We start from the raw sequence: 16,702 nt of genomic DNA on the forward strand, positions 1-16,702 counted from the left end.
TACCACTCTCTGGATTCTACTGCTAAGCCAATGTTGAATCTAATTGACTATTTCATCCTGAATGCCAAGCAACTTAACCTTCTGAACCAGCTTCCCATGTGGTACTTTGTCAATGGCCTTGCTGAAGTCCATATAGACAATGTCCACTGCCATTCCCTCATTGACCTTCTTGGTAACCACCTTGAAAAGCTCTATAATATTGGTTAGACATGACTTACCATGCACAAAGCCATATTGACTACCCCTAATCAGGCCCTGTCTATCCAAATATTCATATATCCTGCCCCTCAGAATACCTTCCAATAATTTACCCATGATTGACATCAGGCTCACCAGCCTATAATTTCCTGGCTTATTCTTAGAGCCTTTCTTGAACGACGGAACAACATTAGCTATGCTCCAGTACTCTGGCACCTCACCTGTGGCTAAGGATGTTTTAAATATCTCTGCCAGGGCCCCTGCAACTTCTGCACTAGCCTCCCACAAGATCTGAGAGGACACCTTGTCAGGTCCTGGAGATTTAGTCATCTTAATTTGCCTCAAGACAGCCAGCACCTCCTCTTATGTAATCCGGTTACAGTCCATGACCTCACTATCCTTTGTCTCAGTTCTATAGTCTCAGTGTCTGTCTCCAGAGTAAATATGGATGCAAAAAATTCATTTAACATCTCCCCATCTCTTTTGGCTCCATGCATAGATGACCACACTGATCTTCAAGAGGATCAATTTTGTCCCTTGCTACCCTTTTGCTCTTGATATAGCTATAGAAACCCTTGGGATTCTCTTTCACCCTGTCTGCCAGAGCAACCTCATGTCCTCTTTCTGCCCTCCTGATTTCTCTCTTAAGTGTTCTCTTGCATTTCTTATACTCCTCAAGTGCCTCATTTGATCCTAATTGCCTATACCTGATATGTGCCACCTTCTTTTTCTTTACCAGGGCCTCAATATCCCTCAATAACCAAGGTTCCCTAAATTTGCTAGCCTTGCCTTTTATCCTAACAGGAATATACAGATCCTGTACTCTCAATATTTCACTTTTGAAGGCCTCCCACTTACCAAGCATCTCCTTGCCAGAAAACAACCTATTCCAAACCACACCTGCCAGATCCCTTCTGATGCCTTCAAAATTGGCCTTACTCCTATTTAGAATCTCAACCCGAGAACTAGTCCTATCCTTCTCCAATAATTATCTTTAAACTAATGAATGTGGCCTGTACTGGAGGGCTTGAGATATAAGGAGATACTGGATAGGCTGGGCTTGTTTTCCTCGGAGCAAAGGAAGCTGAGGGATAACCTTAATCTTATGAAGGTTTATGAAATCATGAGGGGCACAAATGAGGGTAGATAATCACAATCTTTTCTCCCCAGGGTAGGGGAGTCTAAAACTAGAGGGCATAGGATTAAGGTAAGAGGGGCAAGATTTAAAGGGGACCTGAAGAGCAGGATTTTCACACAGTTCGTGATGGGTACATGGAACAAGCAGTCAGAGGAACTGGTAGAGGCAGGTACAATTACAATGATTAAAAGACATTTAAGCGGGTTCATGGACAGGAAAAGATTAGAGGGATATGGTCAAATGCAGGCAAATGGGACTTGCTCAGTTAGGCAGCTTAGTCAGCATGGACGAGTTGGGCCAAAGAACATTTTTCCGTGCAGCATAACTCTATGACTCTAAAAACCTTTGAATTTGGTGATACCCACTTATCTCATTAAAGAGTCAATATCCAGGAACAACTTCTCTCTTGCGCCAATGATAAAACAGAAGAATTCAACTGATTTTATGTTGCAACAGTCCTTGATGGCTCCTTCCAAATGAGTATATTGAACTGATTTTTCAATGTAAGCCTTGCTGAGAGATCCTGAGATACCTTCGAATCTCATGGAAACATCCACAATTGCAGCTGAGTTTTCCCTAGTTACCACAGAATCCAAGTCCTACTGACAGCATCCAAAACCCACAGAGCTTCAATCACAGCAACTCAGTCCTCTCAGAGCATGATAGGGAAATTACATGTTTGGTCAATTTCTTAAACTGTGGAGCATGAACTGTTTTACTCCACTGCTCGCCAGCCCTGTTAATGTAGGTATAATTAACCATTCTTCCTGCAGGTATTGCAACACCATTCACTAGGGTTACTTCTGCTCTCATAATTGTCTGAAAAGTGGCAATTAAGTTTGTTTATTCATTCAATTGATTTCCCAATTTAGAAAATTGTTAAAGTCACATCAAAAATGATGAGTTGTGAAGTATTTTATTCTGTTGGCATAGCTTATTATCAACATGAACTAGGATCAACAGGTCCTAATTAAGTTTCAGAACAGGCTTTTACACCCGTCAACAAGAGCAGATTTTATCCCATCTTTCAATAATGAATCAAGCCCAGGGTTTGTGCAGTTTATGTAGTCCATTTCCTTTGAAATATTCCTCAAAAACGTATCATAATAAAAACAAATTGGTGCTAAAGAGCAAGAAATAAAACTATGACATTCCCAAAAAAGATGGAACAGATCAATGATTTCAGGTGAATCAATCTCATGATTTTACTATGGCCAAATTGAAGACACAAACACACAATGGGATTTATTTTTAATACAATGGAATCATTCTTACTCAAAGTAAGCTCTGTGGGGCAAGTCATCCAGGTTTGCTTTCCTTTTGGTCTCTCTAGTTGTTATCAAAAACACAATGTGAGAATCAAAAAAGGAGGAATTTTAACTCTCTCCATCCAGTGGCCAAAGTTGGAATAATTATTAAGATTGACTGATTTTACTTGATGTTCCATTCCTGCTTCACTGCAGGTCTAACCTTAATGTTTTCCCTTTGGCTAACGCATGGAGGAGCCTCATTAATCTTTTTCAGCACCTTTTGAATAGTCACCGTTGGTCACGTAGCATGGTATTACTAAAAGTAAATCTGATTTTACTGCACTGTTTATCAACTGTTGACACAGCAACATAGCTGCAATTGATATCTGCAGATCTTATTAGTCACTGATTCTACCCCTGGATTCTTCCCCATTTTTCACCATTTTCTAGTTCCTAATGGTAAGTCATGCTTTAATAGGTTTGACCAATGTGGCATTCATCCATTTCTTAAAGATTGAGAAGTCATGTCTTGTGATGGTTCTTTGAAATTATAAGTGTATCTTGGCCAGAACTACTGTTGTCAAAAGCTTCCATTAAATGAAAAGAACTTCCAATGGATACGCAAGGCGCCTGATATTGCTTCTAAAATGATTTCCACAGTCCTTAAAGTCTTTATATGATCAGTACTAGGACCTTGTGAAGTGCTCTTAAGTGTCTTATCACTACTGGCAGAGTAAATTCCTTCCAATTGTCTATCTTACTGATTTATAAATATCTATTGCTGTAAATCTTTGTCAATCCTCAGTATTGCCACTTTTTTTTTAAAGAACTTGGGAAAAAATATTATCTTGAGTCAGAAGATCTTAATTTTCAAGGGGAAGGTCAGCAGAGTCTCATTCAACTTGATCTTTAAGGCCCCATTCCAATGCTTAACCAAATTGATTGCCTGGTAAGCTGGCAGGAGTGAACATCCAACAGAGGCGATGTTTCCAATAGTGACCTGTTGCAGGGGACAATGGCCAGTGGTGGGGTGAGGAAGAGGAAATTGGAAGCCACCTCTGAGAGGAGCAGGAGGGTGAGTGGTGAGGATCATTGAAAAAGCAGAAGGTGTGAGGTGATCTGGTCCACTGGAAACATTGCTTTTCATTGTAGGGTTCACTGAATTCTCTCCCCTTCTGTTCCACATTTAAAAAAAAGGTAAAGCTCTTTTTATTATTTTTTCTCCTGACTACACCTATGGTTTCAAGTGGCTTTGATATTTATTGGACCCAACTTGCAATTTTGCAACACACATGCCTTACGAACTTCTTGTATGTTTCACACTCAAAAGAATAATTTCTGTTGTTCTTTTGGATATCTTGCTTCATCCAGTCGATTTTGCAGCCTGAAATACTTGAACTACAGTTTCACATTTCAGTCATAACCTCAAAAGAAGCCTATCTAGCAACATCCATAATGAATTCTAAAAACAAATGATCAAATAATGGTATTATTCTGGAATTACTTATTTTTCTTTTTAGTCTGTATAATGATAGGATGGTCTTCAACTTTCATATAATGCTCAGACTCCAGCACTCTGAAGCATGGAAGGACAAGGGTAGCTAAATATAGATGTATGCTTCAGGGTGAGCAGTGAACTGAACCACCCAGACTTACGTGATCCTTGGGAAACATCTTAATACTCTAACAAGTCTGTCACATCATGCTGGACCTTGGAAACCTTTGAAAGGTCTAGTTCATGGACTTTTTCTAGAAGAAAAATATACATCAAATGCTTCCTTCTGCTTGTTGAAGAAAAAATCATAGAAATATACAGAACTGGGTTATTTGATTCAAACTGTATTGACAATTACCCTTGGTGTGAGCAAAATGTATCTGATTATCCTTTCAAATCCTTTTCCTCTATCCAACTATACAATTTAATTTTAACTGCTATCAATTCTGTACCTAACATCACCTGTTTCATGCAAGTGAATTTCACAGCCTTGCAATGTCTTAATTTTCATCCTTTTACTCTTACATTGATATTTCCTTGCTCCGGTCAGCTCAGCCACCATGGAGCCCAACACTGTGCACAATACTCTGAGGTTTCATAATTTAGTCATTATAACCTGGCTTTCATAGTCTCCATCTCTCCAGACTAAAACTGGAATTAGTATTGAAAATTAAAACTGCACATGCTGGAAATGTGAAATGAAAACAGAAAATACTGGAGACTCTCAACAGGTCAGGGAGCATCTCAGGAAAGTAAAACAGAGTTAGTACCTGGTTTAATGAAGGATATTTTCTCAGTTTATTTTCTGGAATTATATTAACTTTGTTTGTAGCTCTTAAAACACCGCCTTTAATTTCAGTGAACTTTTAACCTGAATGTCAATCTGCCTTCTGTGTAATTAAACTTGTTTCTACTTACTACTGTTTGTTTACCAAAATGCATCATTTGGCATTACTGCTGTTGGTTCCATCTGCCATTTTAACCTGATCTACCCAACATGCCTTTGTACTTTGGTGTATGAAGGAATAAGCGATAACTTCTTTCAGTATCATTTGCAAAATATTTCACTTTTCCCACTGGGCCTGTATCTAAGCCATTGATGGACACAGTGAATAAAAGGTGGCCTCTCAAGATTATTTCACGGGATATTACTATCCACTTACAATCATTCTGAGAAGCTATGCTTAATTCCTACACACTCCGTTTATTCTTCTGAGCAGTTTTAATCCAGGTTTTCTATGCGTTGACTACTTTGAAATCCTTTAATCTCCTGAGTAATCTCCTATGTGAAACCAAGGCAAAAGTTTCCCATAAATCCATATGTACTCCATGCATCTCATTAGTCCATCTACTTTCCACTTCAAAGAATTTTAACATTCATTATAATAGTTACCTTTGAAATCTGTGCTGGCTATTTATTATTTTATTTTCTTATTATCTGGATGGTTGTTGTTTTATCCTGAATTAGAGGTTCTAATAGATTTCCCGTCACAAATAATAAAGTAAAAAGCTTTTAATATTCTCATTTGGCTTTCTCTCTTATATGAAAACAAATGAGCACTACAATGGCACCACACTCAAAACAGCACTGAGAATTTCAAGGACCATTACAATCTATTCCCTTAATGCTGAAAGGATCATTTCATGTATCCTATCCTGGAACAGTGTCTCATTTTAGCACAGCTAGTTTGTCCAAATTTTGCCTTTTGGAGTTATGACTGCAGAGAAACCATTCTTTCACATTGTATCTGTGATGGCTTTTTGAAAGAACTATCCAGTTTGACCCATTACCCTATTCTTTCCCTTAGCTTTGCAAGGCTTTATTTTCAATTGTAAATCCAAAGAAAGACAAGCAACTGGGACTAGTTACATGGGAGACCCTCTATTGATGTTTCACAATTTCCATTGAATATCTCAGCTGCTGAACTGTAAAGAGCAGTTAAAATGGTATCCAATAAGAATGAAGTATTGAGGCAAGAAAAACAACCCCCTTAACAGATGGGATTGGTTTAAGATTTCCCCTAGTCTTCCAATCTCCTGGTAAAGTTTAACAATTTGTGGTTTGGACTCGTACACGAGTGTCAAGACTGTCCAATATCTTCTTTTGTGTTATTTTCTTAAGTAACTTGAATAAAGAATGGTTAAGAAAGACTCAGTAATATTTAGAATTTTTCCAACACTTGCAATGCATCACTAATAAACATAATATACACTTGGGCTTTGTTACATGGGAACACACATCTCCTACATTTGATGAAAAATTTAGCTGTTAAAATTCAGAAAAAATATATAAAATCTTTGCCTTTCATCTAAGCATCATCATTGTTTTGAAAGATCTGCCCAGAAAGTAGATAGCAAAGTTTTGATTTTTACAGTGCATTGGTATTGAAAATGGGTTTATCCTTGTGAGGAAAATGATTACCACCATTTCTGGTTGTGTTGTGTCTGGAAATTTAATCAGGCACTTTCAGTTGGGATATGTGCTTATGCATCCAACAGCTTCTTAATACTACGAGTTTACTGAATAATGTCAGTCCCTGTGCAAAGTTTATTACCAGCATTTTCAGCACAAATTTGAAGTTACCTTTCCATGCACAGATTATTGTTTGGTAGTATCAAGTGGGTGTATGTATTACAGACCTTATTCCACAAAGTCTAGAGAGACTCATGTTCCTATCTCAAACTATCTGAAGAGTAAGGTCTCCACAAATGTATCACTTCTGCTATGGGGTCAATGTCATTGTTACACCCAGCTTCCTGCCCTATAGGTCATTGCAGGCAGCCATGGATGATCTATGTTATATCTCAGAGTTTACTGCTCACTGCTGCATTAGGGAGGTTATTGATCCTCTAACTTAGGGTGAAGTGATGAGCTCATGAATTTGTCAAAGTTTAGGTTGTAGTAATCATATCATCATGACATCAGAGGAAGCCAGTTGGTCCATTGAGTCTATACCAACTGTCATACCAACCCTATTCCTCCACTTATTTCCCTGTAACCTATTCTGTCTCTCATGCCCATTAATTACCCTCCCCTATTCTCCTACTACCTACCTATAGGTAATTCATAATAGCCAAATAGCCTACCAACACACCTCCGATATGTGGGAGGAAACCCATTTGGTCACATGGAGAACATACATACTCCACACAGATAAACATGTGGCATTTTGTTCTCCTCATCAGAAACCCAGGGCAATACATGATCAAAAAGGTTTGAGTTACTTTACATGAAAATTCTGATTGATCATGGGAGGAATATTCTCATGGTCAATACCAAACATCTATGACCACTTCATTCTGCAGGAGTCCACTTTGCTAGACATTTTTCCCAGACAAAGTTGCCCCAAAGACTGAATCTTGAGCAATGAAAGATATCTTCCTCCATGTATATATTCTATCAGCTCCTGCTGAATGTTGCTGTATTGAAAGCCAAGGCATTGCCAGGACCCTAGCGGAGACTACCATTGGCCATCTTACAGTGAAATTCTGCTGTCTGCACCAGTCCACTCCTAGCAGATCTTCATACTCTTTTGTGGTATGGGGCATCCTGCACAAAATCACAACTAACAGGCTCAGCCCTTGTCTGTGGAACTGCTGCTAGAAGAGCAGCAGGAGGTTGAGAATGTGAGGAAGGATCAGACAAGTGTCAGATTATGTTAATCATGCAAAAGCAAATGCTGCAGATGCTGGGGGATATCTTAAATAAGAACAAAGGTTGATACTCTTTCATCATTCCTGGAATATTAACTATTTCTCTCTCCACAATTGCTGTCTGACCTACTGAATATTTTCAGTATTTTCTATTTTTATGTGGAGTGCTGGCAGAAGGAGGTTACATCTGTTGTGTAGTCAGGTTGTAATAGCAAACAACTCTTATGCCTTCATCACCCCCATTCTCACACAGCACATCCTGGAGTTCATTCAGTGCTAATCTAGTTCAGCAAATGACTCTGCAACCAAAGAAAACATCCCTGCAAAACGTTTGTCCACACGCAAGGAGGCAGGTGAAGGAGTGCCCAGATGCTGGAGAGCCCGAGGATCAGGACCTCCCATCACCAGACTGGTAGAATCCCCTCAGCAGCTACTAAGTTTCTCATGGCCACAAAACTCAATACCTACTTTTTAATTTGGCACAATATAAATGAGAACCTCCAAAGAGTTTCACCATGATGTACCCAAGCTGAAAGGATAACATATAAATAATCCCATCAAGGGGATATAAAACAGCTGTGGTCACTGTCAATTTGTATCCATGAAGGCACATTGTCCTGTTGAGATAAAGTACTATTAAAATTGACTTATCATTAATTCCAATTATATAATTATTTACTGACCAATAAGAGCACCTTCCTTATGAGATGACCACCTTCTTACACATCACCATCACAGGCTTTTTATTATTAAAGTGGGTGATGAGAGTTATTGAAAGAAATTACTTCAGTTAGTTCCAGGAGTTCTTGTTTAAGGACCATTCTCATCAATAAGCAAATTTTCCCACTGATCAAGTGGATGCAAGGATCATGGGAAATTACTCCTCTTTGATCTCTACTATTCTGATTACTTAGTTCACTGCAGAACAGCACTTGGAGCTATTGTGTTCTATCTGATTGATATCAGGAAAGCAGAAGAATGATGTTCATCAAGCCTCGGTCATTGAATATTGCCTTCCTCATTGAGGACTATATCATTTTCACAACAGCCTACCTGATGGATGCAAGTGCAGTGAAATGAAATGGAAGTATAAACAGTGGATCATCGTGCTTTGGATCTCAGGTATTTAAGTGTTGCCACTGTTGATTATTAAGTTTATTTTGTGATTGATATTGCCTAGACTTCCTTTTGATTAGCACCTTGTTGGTCAAAATGCAGATCAAAGTTGGATATGTAACTACTAAATGAATCTCCACCCACATAATCTCCCAACTGATGAATGTATAACTATCAGTGTAATGCAAATAGTATCATTTTTGTATCGAGAACTGCAGACCACACGAGTGGTCTTGATTCATAGATTCCCTTGGGGCATGAGATGAGGTGATGACTGGCTGTATTGATTCTCCACCTCCGCACACACTGGAAATATCTGTCACACATGACTTTCACTACAGCACAATGTTAGTCTATTTATCTCTCTTATATTGAGCAAGAGAGCTCTCTAGATCCTATGTCTGAGTTATTTAGGATTATGTGTCTGATACTTACAATTATACTCTGAAAGAAGCATGTGAGTGACTGGAGAATGTGACTTTCTTAAGTGTTTGTACAATGCCTTAATTCCCTTTTTGCTATTCTGACCATTTGCTTCATTGTCTCTCTGTGGTGGAATAAAATTATTACACTGTTTAAGCTAACCTAATTAAATGAACATGAAAGTCAACATTGTAATTGTTTGTAAAAAGAAACTTTAACAGATGCAAACATTAGTAACAGCCTCTTGTAATCTTCCAGCTCAGTTTGAAAGGATTAACATTCTGGTGTAGTGACTACAGCCAGGCTGTTTGGATATTTCCCTTTACTTGGGTTTGGAAATAACTGAGATGGACTTTCATGATGAACTCCTGCCTTTTGAGGGGCCAGATTTAGACTGCTGTGTACAGCCACAGTCTGGGATAGTTGGCTGTAGGGCAAAAGTGTGCATATTGCCTAAGAGTTGGTGTTGGGAGAAATGCAGACTTCCTGGGTGCATGGGATGAAGAGGATAGTAAGGTCATGTTCACTGATTCTAATGGCACTCTTGGGGAAATGGTTGGAGAATGACGTGCAATTGTTCTAACCCAGATACCACTCGCACAATCATGACCTCCAGAACTGTACCACTTTCAACAAATCTGTTCTGAATCTTACCTGTCTGCTGCCTGAAATCTTCAATGTTCTGCCAGGAGTCAACTGTTCTGGATGAACACCAGATTATTTCTGATGATCAGTCTGTCCCAGAGCACCATCTCACTATTCCTGCATAAGTTTATGGTCACATCTCTTCTGTTCTTGGAGAACAACAACCTGCACCTGAATAACAGAGCTAAACAAACTGATTCAGCACAAAGATCTATGTCATCATGGCAAATGCCATCTGTCCTAATAGTCACTGCAGAATTTGGATTGGCAGTGGAAACCTTACTCCAAAAGTATGTGCCAGCCCCATAATGGAAGTGATGGTCTTCTGGCTTCACATGACCACCCCCCCCCCCCCCCCCCCGTGAGAATCCTCTAGGGGAGGGGGGTGTTCTCCTGATTGTACTCAATACACCAACTTCTCTTGGCCTCTGCCTGACTGTAACCTTGTGTTTCAATGCATCTGTCCCCATTGCCATGTGCCCCTCTGACTAAATTTCATCTGTTGCAGTGCCTTTATCTGAGATAGTGCCTAATGGAGCTGTGAACTCTGCTACTATTGTCATTGTATTCCTTTTTTCCTCCTGTGCTTGTGTTTAGACTAGTAGTTGGGTGGGTTAAAACTGTAGAAGAACCTTTAACTTAATGATAACTAACATCTAATGACACAAAGACAGACACACAATATGCATGCTACTCATTGGGTAAAGGCACCATTTGTGCAGATTGATTAGAGACTTCTCACTGGATAGAATGTGATTACCATAGGGGTTTAAAGCCTCTTCTGTTCTGGTCTTCGTTGCACTGTGTTGCTCTAGTGTCCATGATGAGAAGTAACCTCTGCTCCAGCCTTCTGAGGGGCTGAGCACTAAAGGGAACTTTCTCTTTCTCCTTCTCCTCCCTGGTTACGTTCTTAACAATTATTTTAACCTCTATGTAAAAGGTTATCATTGCAATTGTTAACTTGGTGTCTTGGTACATAGATTTTTGTTGCAGAGCTTGTAATGTGAGTATGGCTTTGTGCCAGACAGAGTGCAGTAGTTGTGGGCTTGGTGCCTGAGGAATGGTTTTAAGTAGCTGAGCTTTTACGGGGACCTAGCATAACTTTGTTTTTCCTGTACTTCATGCTCAGTGGGTTGTCACTCTGAGAAATCAGTACTTCTGTGACCTCCTGCCATCGTCTCCTCATGGTAGCCCTAGCTGTCGTTCTGGTTCTCCTGGCTCATAGCCCCTCCATTCCAATGTACAGTTCCTCAATTTGTATTGCAGTGTCATAAACTGAGAATATTGTCATTCCCTCCCTTCCCTATGCCTCTCCTCCTCCATGGCAACCATAGTATCTTGGACTACCATGGGGAGTCTTCACTTAACTGCTGAAGCCCTGCTCTAATTGCTGCATGTGTAACTGCTGGTAACTGTGTTTGAAATTCATCCAGCAAATATCATAACCTATGCTGCTCCCCATATGTGGATGTGTTGCTTGGAAAAAGAAATGTGCTTGTGCTTTTGCACTTTAATCTCAGACTGAGGCTGCACTCCTAATGCAAGGAGTTGAACGAGCTCCTTCATTAGCAAATATTTAGCATTCTAAAAATGCAGTTAATGAATTTTTTGTGCAGCATTGCATTGAAATCTTTGTTACATTTTTCACTGCTAATTACTGGTTGAGGCTGTTTGTTCCTTTCCTGAGAAACTGAATCAATAAAAACTATGAAGCTTTAAGGTGATTTGAGGATTGTGAAATGAAAATGTGTGAACTTGATTTTTGAATGTAGCTAAAACTAAAGAGACTCCCACCTAAGAGAAATGCATTGTAATCTCACCATTGTAAATATATGTACTTAAAGAAAACTCTATTTAACTGGTGAAACATGAAGCCAATTATACAGCAAAAGTTTACTCAAATGAGTAATTTCAAATGGGTGGAAAAACTGAAGTCTGTTATTTATGACCAAAAAAAAACAGATTGGAAATGTTGAAAGAGCTTGAACAAAAGAGAAAGCTGAGCTTAAAAGTAAACCTTGCTGAATTTTTTTGTTTCAAACAAAAGATATCTGAAAATTAATCCTTGATGTTAATGCAGTATTGTGATTTGATTTCTTTTTATTACCTTTCCAAGGAACTTTGAATATTTTTCACACATGCGTTGTCTTTGATCGTGGGAACAGTGTCCATAAATAGGTCTTCAAATGATAAGTCATTTCTGCAAATTGGAATGTTTTATGCCCAAACAAAAGCTGATTTTTTTTTTTCTTTTTGCAGCCTTTCTAGTTTAAAACATATTAAACTCATTGCTCATGGAAACAATGTTTAATTTTAATTTAACATGCCAGGGGGCAAAAGGGCAGGCTTGTCTTGTTTGCACATTTTGTGCCAGCCAATTTTGCTTGCTTTAATTCCAAAGGGGATAAAATCAAACTATTTAAAGTGGAGAACAGAGCTGAACCTGTTAGTGTGCCAATGGGTAAGTTGGTCTCAAATTACACTGTTCCTCAATTAAGATTGCCTGTCCAATGACATTTAATAATGTGCCAGATTATTGGAGATGAAAGAATGAAGAATTCTTTCCATTGACGGCAAAAAACCTTTGACTTAATGTTAAGTGTTTTGCATTAGTGTTGTAACTGTCAAATAGTTTTTAGAAAGCTTCTCTTACATCAGTTACTGGGCAAAATGGGTTTGCCAATTATAACATCAAGAGTACCAGACAACGTAATATATTTTTGTTTCACAGCCAGACAAGAGCAACAAGATCAACATGAAGATGATTATGACATAATCATTTTCATGTAGAATATTTAGGCATTGCTATAGATGTGGTGTGGACTATTTAAAATATGAGTGCAGTGGAACAATTGTCTTGAATTGCTCCACCATTAGTGGTCATTCTTTCAATTTTGGAATTCCCACCTTGAATCTTTCTGCCCTCTGTTTATTTGTTTTTATTTACAGGATGTGGGTACTGCTCACAGTGCCAATATTATTCATCTCTAACCTTAAAGATGTGGTGACTCGCCTTCATTGCCATGTTGACACCTAATTGCCTATTTATGTGTGGTTAGCTGGGCCCTTGAACATGTTCATTCTATTTTTCTGCACTTCTGTTCTCCCAATCTCTGCTCCATCTGAGAACCATGATGTGCTTCTATTTGGCCTCGCCTCCACTGTACACCTTCATGTTCAACAGATAATTGTCCTCCATTTCTGGTACCTCCAACATGATACCATTACCAATCATTCCTTGATATTCTCCTGTACTTTTTAAATATATGCAACATATCAATACAACCAGATGTGGTTTATAAATTAATTCCCATTGACTTCAAATTTTATAAGCGTTGCTTGATGCCACATTTGGCCAAGTGCTATCAGTCACCTGAGTTCGAGTGTGGAATACAATTGCTTTTGTTGATGTCTGGAGCATGGCTGTAAGGAAGTCTGGAGCTAAGTGATCCTGGCAGAATCTAAACAGAACATTGGTAGACACTTGATGTTTAAGTTCTATTTGATAGCACTGTCTATAAGACTCAATGTTTTGCTGGTGATAGAGTAGATTGAGATGGCAGTAGTTGATACGCTGGATGTTAATGGTGTCCTTGGTGAGTGAACTAGGTCCTTTTGTGATATCACATTGAGTGAATTGGTGACTGAAAACTACCCTTTAGATGGTGCCCAAGGAGAAGATGGAGAAATTATTTACTTGATATTTCAGATGAACGTGGTTACCAATACTGCACTGCTGTTGGATTACATAACTTTACATAAAGCTTCTGTTTGTTGTTTAATGGACATGTAGTTCTGTGGTAAAGCTTTGCACCTCATTTTTAGGTGTATTTGGTTTTGTTCAGTCATGCTCTTCTGCACTCTTCATTGAACCAGGGTTGGTTCCCTTGCTTGATGGGAATGTTAGAATGAGAAATGTGTGCAGCCATACAGTTCTGCTGGAATACAGTTCCACTGATGCCATCTGTGGTTTAGTAACGCCTAGTTTTGAGGAACTAAATCTGATCTGCAAAGACCCCATTTAGTGTAACGAAGTGTAAAGAGTAACTTCACCTGCATAAGGCAGGTGTGGTACACGCCTACTAACTTCAAATGCAGATGGTGATTGCTTTTGTGGAGTGCCTGCAGGAGTGACCCTGAGCCTCCAATTGCCTGATATTCTGACCACTGTAGCCTCCTGCACTGTTACTACAAAACCCTGTGTAAGCTTGAGGAATAATGTCTTTTTTTTTCATCTGGGTATGGTGCATCTGCAGGATTCTATTGAATTCTCCAACTTCAGATTTATTTTTGTTTGTAACTGGACTAGCCACTTGTACATATTTTTTCTCTTTTTCTTTCTTCCCCCTCCCCTGCCCTTTTTCACTTGTATATTTTGACCTACTCAGTATAGCCTAGTAGGCCAGACTCCACAACATAGTGGAGTACATAGACAAAGGAGCACATCTATCCATTCAGTGGCTGTTATTTCATGCCATTACAGACATTCCCTTGTTCCACCCATTTCCCTCCTCACCTTCTGTTACTTAGAGTAACTTGCTTTCACTCTTTCTCAGTTCTGATGAAAGGTTTTCAACTTGAAATGTTAACTGTCTCTCTTTCTACAGATGCTGCTTGATTGGCTGAGTTCTTCCAGCATTTGTTTTTGTTTCATACTCCTACTAATGTGATCATGGACTGGTCTATCTGCGACAAATAGATTGGCGAGAACAAAGTCAAAGTGTTTCATTCAATGGGTCTGTTGAATAATGGAAATAGCTTCCAGATTGATCCTCTAGAGGAAGGGATCAATCTGCAAATTAGCCAACTTGGTCTGTAGCAATGTTGCTGAGTCACTTACGATGGACATTAAAGATCTTTACCCAATGTACATTCTGTGCCTTTTGCCTCCCTCTACAGTGAAAATACAATGTTGTTTAACATGGAGAAGGTTGTCTTCAGTTAAGATATCTTTATTAGTCACATGTACATTGAAACACACAGTGAAATGCATCTTTTACGTAGAGTGTTCTGGGGGCAGACCATAAGTGTCGCAGTACTTCTGGAGCGAACATAGCATGCCCACAACTTCCTACCCTGTACATCTTTGGAATGTAGGAGGAAACCCACGCAGACATAAGGAGAATGTACAAACTCCTTACAGACAATGGCTGGAATTGAACCAGGGTCGCTGGCACTGTAATAGCATTGCGCTAACTGCTACACTACCATGCCTGTTAAAGGTGACGTGGGCTAGATAATGCTGATTGTTCCATAGAGGAACACAGCTGCAGTCTGTGCATCGGAGTGTTCTGGTGACTGTTCCTGCAGGCTGCCAATGAAAGGACAGGATGATGGAAATTGGATGGAGGGTCATTTCTCAGGCTTGCCTGGACTTGCAAATGAGGCCAGTAGTGTTTCATAGTTGATTGATATCATGTGTTTCCTCAGCTTTATCCCATCCATAGCTGGTGCAGCTAGTCTGGCATTCTTTATTTGAATGATCTTCATTAAAAATGTAAGTGGTTCCACTTTTTTTTAAGAAAGTAAGGAATTTGCATCAGTTATATTTTAAAATGAATTTATTTTTATTAATGCTTGTTTTATTTAATTCTTTTTGTTCTACTGTTAATTTCTTTGATTAGCAGAGACATTGGAAACCAAAAGGTCTGAGAGCAAGACCTGTCAGAAGGCCTTTAGGTTGATCCCTGTGCAGCAGCCAGAGTGATGTCAATTATCGCATCAGTCTCTGGGAGGACACTCTGCTGGCTAGGAAGAGATGCTGGGAAACAGAACAAAAGTGCAGTGAAGGAAGGTCACATAATCAACACCTGGTCAGTATTAATTGAGAACATCATTGAGACAGATTTATAACCCTGTGAATTATCCCATTGTGAACCATCCCTCTGAGCCATCCAGTGGACAACAAGTAAATGATGTTTTGGGAACTGACTTGTGAAAGGAACGACTTGATATATTACAAAATGCACAAACACTCTAAGGAACCTAATGGTTGAACTAACTGTGGAATGGCTCCAGCAGGAATTTGATGAAATTAAAGAAACATGTACGTATGGATTAGGATCAGAATTACAGCTTTGTAAATGGCAATAAAGAACTAAGGAATGTTTGGAAATTGTGTGAAGAAATGTATAAAAAGGTGCCTTGTGGGATGACCAGCAGCAGTGACTCCTGACACCAACCACTGTAGATAAAGATCCTGAATCAGGGACGTAGAAGAACTCGCCAAGATTGTATCCCAGCAAGGTTCATCAAGAGTGGGTAATATCTGAATGCAGGGCAGTGGGTTTTGGAAGTTGGGAAAGTAAACTAAAAGTTGTGAAACTAAAGAGTTTGAGTCTTATTTGAAACTATGTTGTGAACCTTTGAGTTGTTTGAACCAATCACTATTAATGAAGTATAGTTGTTGGACAAAGTCATTGTCTGGTGTGTTTTGTGTTGCATTTAATTAGAAACATATGGGAGGGGCCTTTCCTTCTGGTATCTGAGGCTTAGCTGCCACTTCTAGAACAACTGAGGCAGTGACATTGACAAGACTAGAGACCTTTGGTTACTACAGTTGCAGGGTGAGCATGGGGAGGGGTGGTGGAGGAATGGCCTGGGAAACCATGAGGCATGGGACCCAGTTGCGCACAATCAAAACATTTTGTTTTCTCAGTCACAAGTACACAGACTTGCGTTGCAATGGGATAACCTTCTTTTGAAGCAAGCTGTACACATCTATTCCATGCCACTCTCTCTTACTGAACAGCTTTCATGAAGTGCTCTAGCCTTAATCTTGCT

At 39.3% G+C, this 16,702-nt stretch overlaps 1 long non-coding RNA gene across 1 annotated transcript; it reads left to right on the forward strand.

Moving 5' to 3' along the window:
* Positions 1 to 8,546: 8,546 nt before the first annotated feature.
* Positions 8,547 to 16,334, forward strand: LOC127569821 (uncharacterized). The gene is made up of 2 exons (XR_007956249.1): positions 8,547 to 8,857; positions 15,544 to 16,334. It is a non-coding gene; the product is annotated as an uncharacterized LOC127569821 (long non-coding RNA).
* The last annotated feature ends 368 nt before the right edge of the window (positions 16,335 to 16,702 follow it).

Source organism: Pristis pectinata, chromosome 4 (genome assembly GCF_009764475.1).
Source record: "Pristis pectinata isolate sPriPec2 chromosome 4, sPriPec2.1.pri, whole genome shotgun sequence".
Taxonomy (NCBI): Eukaryota; Metazoa; Chordata; class Chondrichthyes; order Rhinopristiformes; family Pristidae; genus Pristis; species Pristis pectinata.